Here is a 9,971-nt window from a genome sequence, read left to right as displayed (position 1 = left end):
CCAGCTGCAGCTTGACCAGTGTTGCATAGAGGGGGAGGATCACCTCCTTGGACCTGCTTGAGATGCATCTACGGATGCATGACAGGGTACGGTTGGCCTTCCTCACCACATCCCCACACTGCCGGCCCATGTTCATCTTGGAGTCTGTAATGACTCCAAGATCCTTTTCTGCCTCTGTGCTGACAAGAAGGGAGTTCCCCAGCCTGTGGATATGCTGCTGGTTCTTCTCCCCCAGGTGCATCACCTTGCACTTGTCAGTGTTGAAACCCATTCTGTTCTCATCCGCCCACCCCTGTAACCTGTCCAGATCCGAATGCAGCCTATTACTCCCTTCCAGCATGCCCACTTTACCCTGCTTCTTAGTGTCATCTGCAAATTTGAACAGGGTGCATTGTACCCCTTTGTCCAAGTCACTGATGAAGATGTTGAACAGTGCAGGCCCGAGGACCGAGCCCTGAGGAACCCCACTGCCCACATCCCTCCAGGTCGAAAATGACCCATCCACCACCACTCTCTGGGTGCGGCCCTCAGCCAGTTAGTGACCCATCTGACCGTGTAGGCATCGACACTACAGTCTCCTAGGTTTTTAATGAGAATAGGGTGAGAGAGTGTCGAAGGCCTTCCTAAAGTCCAGAAAGACTATATCCATCGCAACACCTGCATCCAGGGATTTGGTGACCTGGTCATAGAAGGCCACCAGGTTGGTCTGACAAGACCTGCCTTTAATGAACCCATGTTGGTTGCCCCTAAGAACAGTCTTCCCTGCTGGCCCCTCGTGGACATGCGCCAGGATAATTTTCTCAAAAAGCTTCCCCAGGACCAAGGTAAAGACATGTGGGGCCGGCTGTGGGGGAGCCAGCCAGGCCCTTGCTGCCCCAAAACTCATGGCCATGTTTGCACTCCAGCTCCTGCCACTGCCAGCAGGCCAGGGGCCACCAGAGAAGGACCCATCAGTTCCAGGGGGCAGCACAGGGAGCTCCCAGAGTCGCAGGGGGTGGCACGAGCCAGTGGGGACACGGAACAGGGTGTGAGAAGCAGGGGGAGGAGGTGTAAAAGTTACATCCCAGGCCTGAGGCTTGGGGCGGCAACAGTCCAGCTGCCCACCCCCCCACGGGTAGCCACAGTGAGTGCCACCACCCCAGGAAGAAGCTTCAGCCCCTCCCACCATGCAGGGGCCCAGCACCCCACCGGCAACTCATTCCCCAGCCCCAGGATGCGGGGGGAGTCTGTGCCAGGAGCCGGATTGGGCCCATGACCACTTTTCTGCTCCGGATGCTCCTGCAGCCTCCCTGGGCTTCCTGCGCCCCAGGCCTGGTCCCTACCAGGTTGTGCCACCTCCAGCAGCCTTGGGTGGTGACCTGCGCTGCCCCTGGGGCTGGCCAGGAGCCAGGGGCGCCTGGGCTCCTTGCAGTTGCAGGAGCTTCCAGAGCAGAAAAGCGGCCACAGTTCCACTCTGGCTCCTGGCAAAGCCTTCCCGCCCGTCCCAAGGCGCGGGGGCAAGCTGCCGGTGGGCCACCGGGCCCTTGCGGGGTAGGGGGCTGGGCCTTCCCCCAGGGCAGCAGCACACACCAGGGCCACCTGTGCGGGGGCACAGCTGGGCCATTGCTTCCCCAAGCCTCAGGCGTGCAATGTAAATTCCGCACAGAAGGCAGAAAGGTTTTGTTGCTAGAACACAACAGTGAGTGTGAATACACATTAGGCTGCATAAAAATAGTTTTAGTGGTATGATTTTAGTGTAGCTATAGGGGGCTACACCCTACATAGAAGGGACCAGGTGGCCAAAAAAGGTGGCGGCGTTGCTTTCTATGTGAAAAAGCAGTACACTTCCTTGGAGGCTGGCATTGGTTCCAGAAATGAACAGATTGAAATCCTTTGGGTTAAGTTGCGGGAGGTGGGGAGGGGTGCGGCAAGAGAAACCTAACTGTAGATGTACACTACAGACCAGGGGGAAGAACTCCATCTGGAGTTCAAACCGAGAATTGACTGAGGCTGCATGTGCACATGACATGGTTGTCATGGGCGATTTTAATTATTGAGACATCTCCTGGGAGGAACGCTCAGCCAAATTCATAGATTCTGTAACCCGGGCGGTACTCCAGGAGGTACCCCCTCTCCAACTGAAGGGATCAAAGCAGGTGCACAAGTGCTGTGGGAGGTGTAGAGACTCTCCTTCCCCAGTGGGGACTTAACCATATACCTTTTAATGAGGGAACAATACTGGGTACATAACAGGCATAAATCAGAGGGTACAGTGGATACTACAATGCCCCAAGGGGGCAGGATTCAACAAAGGTTAGACACAATCATTGACAAAGACAGGGTTAACAAAATATAAAATACAAACAGCAGAGCAAACAATATGGGTTGGTGAAATATAAAAAGGCACAAAATACAAAATGTCAAATGACAAGGAAATATGGGGCCTAGGTACCTGCTGGAGGGGGAGAAAGGGGGGAAAACACAATGGCCCCTTTCCACTGTGCTCTGGAGAAGTCCCTGAGGGCCAATGTTGTACCCATTCACAAGAAGGGCAGGAGGGAGGATCTGGGGAACTATAGGCCAATAAGCCTAACTTCTGTCCTAGGGAAAATCCTAGAAAAGTTCATCAAGGAGTCTATTTGCAATAAAGTTGCAGAAGGTAAAACTCTGAATGACAGCAACCATGGCTTCGTCACAGGTAGGTCTTGCCTTGCCAACCTCATCTCCTTCTATGACCAGGTAACTCGCCACCTGGACACAAGAGAGCAGGTTGACATTTTATATCTTGACTTCCAAAAGGTCTTTGATTTAGTATCCCACAATGTCCTTGTGAGAAAAGTGGAGGATTGTGGGCTTAACTCTGAGACAGTCAGATGGGTGAGACACTGGTTGCAGGGTAGGACCCAGAGAGTCATAGTGAATGGATCTGTGTCATCCTTGCAAGAAGTGGGCAGTGGTGGGGGTGAAGAGCTCACTGGCCAAGTTCGCGGATGACACCAAGTTATGGGAGAGCGTGGTTCTGCTTGAAGATACGCTACAGATATAGGCGGACCTAGACAGGCTAGAATCTGATGAAGTTCAGCATCGAGAAATGTAAAGTGCTCCACCTTGGGACGAGCAACCCCCAGCACACCTACAGGCTTGGCGGCACCACACTGACTAGCACCATGAATGAAAGGGACCTGGGGGTAATAACAGACCACAGTATGCATATGAGCTGGCAGGGTGATGCTGTAGCCAGTAGGGCAAAAAATACTGTGACATGCATCAATCAATGCATCTCCAACAAAACCAAGGAGGTGATTCTTCTGTTCTACTCAGCACTGGTGAGACCAGAGCTGAAGTACTGCATCTAGGTCTGGGCACCACACTTTAATAAGGATATGGACAAGCTTGAGAGAGTCCAAAGAAGAGCCACTCGTATGATCAGAGTCTTACACAGCAAGCCATACAAGGAAAGGCTGAGGGATCTGGGACTCTTCAGCCTGAAGAAAAGAAGGCTGAGAGGGGACGTGGTACCAGTTTACTGCTACACTAGGGGAGTACATCAAGGACTCGGTGAGCAACTGTTCACCAGGGCACCTGAGGGGAAAACTAGAAGTAATGGCCACAAACTCCTGGAAGACTGATTCAGGCTCAACCTTAGGAAGAACTTGTTCACAGTCAGGGTGTCCAGACTGTGGAATAAGCTCCCTTCAGCAGTGGTGCAATCACCTACCATGGAAATCTTCAGGAGGAGAATAGACAGTCACCTTGTGGGGTCACCTGAGCCCCAGTTATCTTTCCTGCTTGGTGCAGGGGGCTGGACCTGATGATCTTCCAAGGTCTCTTCTGTCTTTACAATCTATGAATCTATGAATTTTCTAGTGTAGACCAGGCCCGACTAACTGAGGACCAAGGTCCCCTTTCAAAATGACATGAAGTTACCAATTCTCATGTAACCTCGATGATGATGCACACAATTGACTAATTAGAAGGTTAGGCAGCTTAGGCTATGGTTGGCCATCTGGGATGCTATGCTCATTGTATTTCTACTAATGAGCCTTGCTCAGTTTTGTCCTTTTGCTCTTAACCATCTGATTGTTGTTGTCATCTGTAACTTGTCAGCATTTTGTCTCAGGGGATATCTTTGCATTCTGTGCTTGTATGGCACCTAGTATAATGTGGGTCTGATTTTTGATTGGGGTCAATAAACACTACCACAGTAGAAATACACTTGAATAATTAGATATCTAATGATTCATTTGTGGATACAATTATATTAATTACATATGCACTTCTTAAGAATGTAACTTTCCACCAGGCCTAGTCCCACAGAACTGCAGGCAGGGTACACTCCATTTGTACATAAATGTTCAGCCTGAATTTAATGAAAAAGGGCACTTTCTAAAATCTGTTTAGAATTGAGCTTTCATGTTATTTTTGTCTCTTGGATGATATATTAAAAGGATCCTTCCCCTCCCCCAATCCCCCTCTCCCAATAAAGTTTCTTGTTTTAGTTACTTGTTTTTTCCCTTAGTAATAACAGAGAATGTCTTCCCTGGTTTTGCTGGAGGGTCTTGGGAGATTAACTATGTGGGTCCTTGAGCTTTAACAAATGACAGTGCAGAGCTGTTGAGTCTTTAACCAAGGCAAGCAGAATGTACTGCATTCAAAAGCTTATCAAAAGTCTATCCCAGATATGCAGCTGGTCCAATAAAAGATATCATCACACAAATCCTTGCCTCTCTTAAATATTAATTAGTTCAAAGCCAAAGACCTCAATCACTCCTTTCTTTTGCTCCTTTCACAATGCTCATATTGAGTGTAATGGAATCAGAAGCTGCTTCCAGTGCCCCATTTTAGATACCCTTGTGTGGGAAATTTCCCCTCAAGCACACAGCTGACATAGACTCTGCCTTCCTCCATGCAAGTGTAGGGCAGGAAGCATGCCAGCTGGGGGGAGAGAAAGAGCGGTGCCGACCGCACTCCAGCACTTATCAGCAGTTGTATGGAACCTGCAGACTCTCGCCAGTGACAGAAGTTAGGGTATGGACAAACGTACACTTGGAGTGGCTCCAAAAGGAGACTGCCCAGCAGCTGTTTCAGTGTAGTCACCTGAAGCAAAACCACCCAACTTTAACCCTGCTTTCATCCAGGGTCAAAGCTTGGGCCATGTAACGCATTTTGATCACTACAGGCTCATGCACATATAACAGTTACAGTGTAATGGCTGTTGCACGCTCCAAGAGCAGCTCCCCATCCCCTTTTGAAACCTCTCCAAATGTGTATTTTTTCTTACCCCAGATGAGCCCCCAAGATGCACCAACCTGAGCTGGTGGTAAGGATCATTGTGGGCCATGGATGCTGGGGAGGGGCACCATTCTTTGCCAGGAGGTCCAGTAGACTCACACAAGTTCTTGTGTTCTTTCTGGAGCAGGCAGGGAAGCTGATAATAAGGTGATCAGATGCTATATTCAATCAGGGGCGACATGCAGGGGGTGCATGCGAGCGCACATGTACCCCCTGAGCATGGCGGTGCTCCCCCTACAAAAAGTTGCTGCTCGCTACCCTCCTCCCTGCTACCAACACCACCAGTAGCATCTGCAGGTGGTCAGCGATCCCTGCTGGCCACCAGCGACACTACCAGTGGCATCTGCGGGTGGTCGCCGACCCCTGGTCAGCGCTTGCCACCCTCCTCTGCCACTGACAGCGCTGGTGGCATCTGCGGGAGTTCTTGTTTACCACCACCGTGCTCCCGCCACCACCACCACACACACACTGCTGCCATGCCCCCCCAGTCACCAGAGGCATGTGTCATTCATGCATTCAATCTTTCCTCCCATAACTGGAAGGGCAGTGATTCTCAACCAGAGTGTTGCAGCTGTGAGATTCTTTTAAGGGGATACATAATGTTTGCAGTATTACGTGTGCTATACTTACTCATGATTCACAAGATAAACCCAGAGACTTCAACTTGGAATCCGTAGTGTCAAAAACATTCTGATTTATTGTGGTCTTTCCGAGTCCCTTGCAACAAAAGAATTACTCTATTATTGTTCCATAATCAAGAAATGAGTGCAAGCTAAGAGCTATACAAAAAACTAGTCTCTAGGGCCTGACTGGTGCGGAAAGGGAATCCCAAGTCCTCCAATCATCTTTTGCCCTTTCAAAACCCCTGAGCTAGGTCGCTGCCAGCTAGCCCATCACACTTAGTTCCAAAATGATACCTTTTATTAGACCAACTGGGAAATTGCAAGAAAATTGCCCTTTTCTTGCGATTTCCAAGTTTTTCTTGCTAAGAACTGGCATTTTTCAAGGATTACTTGAGTATAATGAGGGATACCTTGAAAACTGCTGCTATAGAAAGACGCCAACAAGGCAGCTGTTTAGCAGTTAGAGGAGGAAAAGGACAGCAGCCACTTAAGATGTATGTGTTCAGGGTACGAACACACAAACAATTTACCCCAGGGTAAAGGGGGCAAGGCTTTTCCATGCACTTGCTAGTCTTGCAATAACTGCCTGTATACACTCTCTGAAGGAAGCAGAAGCTAAAGAGTAGTAACTTACCACCGAGTGAAAGAGTTAAGTTGCTAGTCAGCCTACACCCTTAGAAAAGCTGTGCATCACACAAGTGTAGTTAAATCATTGCAGTTTTACTGGTACAACCCCCTATTTGGACCCCCTTAAACTAAGACTCCCTTTCACAGAATACTTTCACCTCCTCCAGACTGACTTCGCTGGAAACTGAAAAAATGGTTTGCTATTTTTCTGCTAGAATAAGTGTGTCCACATTGTGTGCGTATGTCTGTTTAATAACAAATCTTAGCTTGTGCTTAGGGACCTACTAAAAACTGTGATTTTGTGATTTTCACAGAAACCATGAAAAACTGCAAATTCCACAATCACTGTGAAAAATGGTGTGGCCACGAGGTTGGCCCGAGGAATCAACACCTACCCCCCTCCCTCCCAAATTTAATAAAAATAAAACGCTGGTTCCCCCATGGAATGCCACTGTGGCTCAGCCTCACAGCCCACCAGGAGAGGGGGAGAGAAGGTGCCAGCTGGTGGGGCAGCACTAAGGGCAGCCAACAGAAAAGATGGTAGCTGCTCCCACCCTGGCAGGGCCTCTCCACCAATCAGCACCGAGGACAGGGGCCTCTCCACCAATCAGTGGTGAGGGGTGAGGCCACAGGGACCTCTCTGCCAATCAGCAGCGAAAAGACCATGAAATCAGCTCCCTGTGAAAATCCAGGGGCTTGTGAAAATCCCTTTGTCTCACTGTAATTTAGGCAGGGCCCTACTTATCCTGGTATAACTATTCTGCATAAACAGACCTTAGAGCACACCCATTCACAGAGAAACTTCTTCTGGGACTGAAGGGAAAGAGATGGATGTGACAATAAAGGGGAAGTGATGGATGGTAGCTCTTCCCCAGGGAAAGAGAGCTGGCTCAGACATTTCAACTGAAAAATTACATAATATGGTTCAAAGATAATATTTTAATCAAATATACATTTCCTTCTTTATAAAGGGTCACAATTTATAAAGGGTCCTTCTTTATAAAGGGCCTTGAAAACCACAGCTTGACCTCTTCCTGCATGACAGTAAAAGAGATCTTGACAAAAATGCCATCTGAGAATTGTTTTCCATTTCATTCATGTAGGTTTTGGACTCTTATTTCTTGTTCCTTTATAATTTCACTGGTTCTCTATTTTTCCCTACTCAGGGGAAGATAGAAGCTGAATTTCTAAGGTTATAAACAAGCAGAAAAATACATATTTTGCACTGTTTATCTTTAATATTTGCTCCTATCCAGAGAGCAAATATTGCTGTGTTTTTCCCACTTCATAAGGCTTTAATACCAGTAGAGGGAGATGTGCACAAAGAATAAATTGATTTTGCCATTAAGTTTTTCATTACTGCCAGTAGGAACTAACACAGATTTAGAAATAATTAGAGCGCACTTACTGCCAGTAAAAAATAATCAATGAGCGGCATTTAAGAGCCATTTTTAATAAGCTGGAAAATAAATAGTGGGAGATTCAGGTTTTCATTTTGTGACTGAAAAAAAAAATCTGATGTTATGTTTCAGCCGCAATGCTGCAAGTAAATGAAAACAGCTAGTTCCTGGCCTGCTCCCAGAAATACAGAAACTGTGCACAATACCAAAAGCAGGACAAGCTTCCCATAACTACAAGGTTATCCTAAATGTTCAAAACATCCCTCTTCAGTCTTTGTCTAGCAAGCAAGTGGCTAGGTAGAGAAGTTTCTCCCATTTTGCCAGGAACCCTGACTTACAGGGTAGGACTAGCCTGTTAGCTGTAGAGCAGGGTTATCCAAATGGGGGCCCCTGAGGGGTTAATGTACAGCCCACAGATTTCTACCTAGCTCCTACTCCAGGCATTGCTCCTGTGGCAATAACTGGGATCTTTAGGGCAGAGCAGAATGCCAGAATGGGGTCCAGCAAGCTTGCTGTCCGCATAGTGGGCAGGTCCTAGTGCTGCCTGTGCAACAGGACCCGTGGGGGAGCTTGGGCTGAGGGCTCACACTCTTCACAGTAGCAGGGGCTGGATTTGCACTGATTCTGTGGTGGAATGAGGGGCCGGGGAGGCAGGGGAGGGAGAGGTCTTGTGTTGCTCTAGTGGTTGGTGTCTTGAGAGCCTGCCTGCAGAGAGTTTTGTGCCCATGCCCCACCACTGGTGCAGGGTGCAGCTCCCAGCCACTCTAAAGTTGGACAGCCCTGCTTTAGAGCCTGGCTAGACCAAAGTTTTCCTAGAATAATGCCCCTAGAAATTGCCTGTATTGCTCTATTTTTGCATAAAACCCAGCATAACTCGTAATAAAATACAGCTTGATAAAGCCCTTTGACTATTTCAGAGTACAAGCATAAGCTTATTAATCTTCACAACACCCATGAAAAGCAGGAAAGCATTATCCTCAGAGTACAGCTGGAAAAGCTGGGGCTCTGGGTGTGTTTTCACCACTAGATAATACCACGTGCTCCAATGTGCAGCCTGAAAGTTTGAAGCAAGTAAAAAGTCCTTCCCCTATAGAATCATAGATGTTAGGGTTGGAAGTGACCTCAGTAGATCATCAAGTCCAACCCCCTGCATAGACAGGAAAGAGTGCTGGGTTCACATGACCCCAGCTCATCCAACCTCCTCTTGAAGACCCCTAGGGTAGGGGAGAGCACCACCTCCCTTGGGAGCCCATTCCAGACCTTAGCCACTCTAACTGTGAAGAAGTTCCTTCTGATGTCCAGTCTAAATCTGCTCTCTGCTAGCTTATGGCCATTATTTCTTGTGACCCCCAGGGGCACCTTGGTGAGTACAGCCTCACCAATTCCCTTCTGCGCCCCCATGATGAATTTATAGGCAGCCACAAGGTCACCTCTCAACCTTCTCTTGCAGAGGCTGAAGAGGTCCAGGTGCCCTAGTCTCTCCTCGTAGGGCTTGGCCTGAAAGCCCTTAACCATATGAGTGGCCCTTCTCTGGACCCTCTCCAGGTTATCCACATCCCTCTTGAAGTGTGGTGCCCAAAACTGCACACACTATTCCAACTGCGGTCTGACCAGTGCCCAATAGAGCGGAAGTATCACCTCCTTGGTTCTGTTTGTCATGCATCTGCTTACAGAAACTTGGTGGGATTCAACCCATGACTGGGCAGTTAGCATTAGGGGATATAGGCTTTACAGGCGGGATAGAGAAGGAAGGAAAGGCGGGGGTGTGGCACTCTATGTCAAGGAGCAATACACATCCTCTGCCAGCAGAATGGGGTCAGAGGGGCAAGCGGAAGTGCTCTGGGTCAAGATACAAGGGGGCCGTGGGGAGAGGGATCTAACGGCGGGGGTCTACTACAGACCCCCCAACCAAGGGGAGGAGCTGTACTGGGCATTTTCAGGCCAGCTTGCAGAGGCACTTACGGCAAGGGATGTAGTTGTCATGGGAGATTTAAATTACCCGGACATCTGCTGGGAGGAACAGTCAGCCAGGTCAGACCGTTCCAGGAGG

Source organism: Crocodylus siamensis, chromosome 3 (assembly GCF_052110815.1).
Source record: "Crocodylus siamensis isolate JL-2025a chromosome 3, ASM5211081v1, whole genome shotgun sequence".
Taxonomy (NCBI): Eukaryota; Metazoa; Chordata; order Crocodylia; family Crocodylidae; genus Crocodylus; species Crocodylus siamensis.
Note: the sequence above shows the minus strand (reverse complement) of the source record.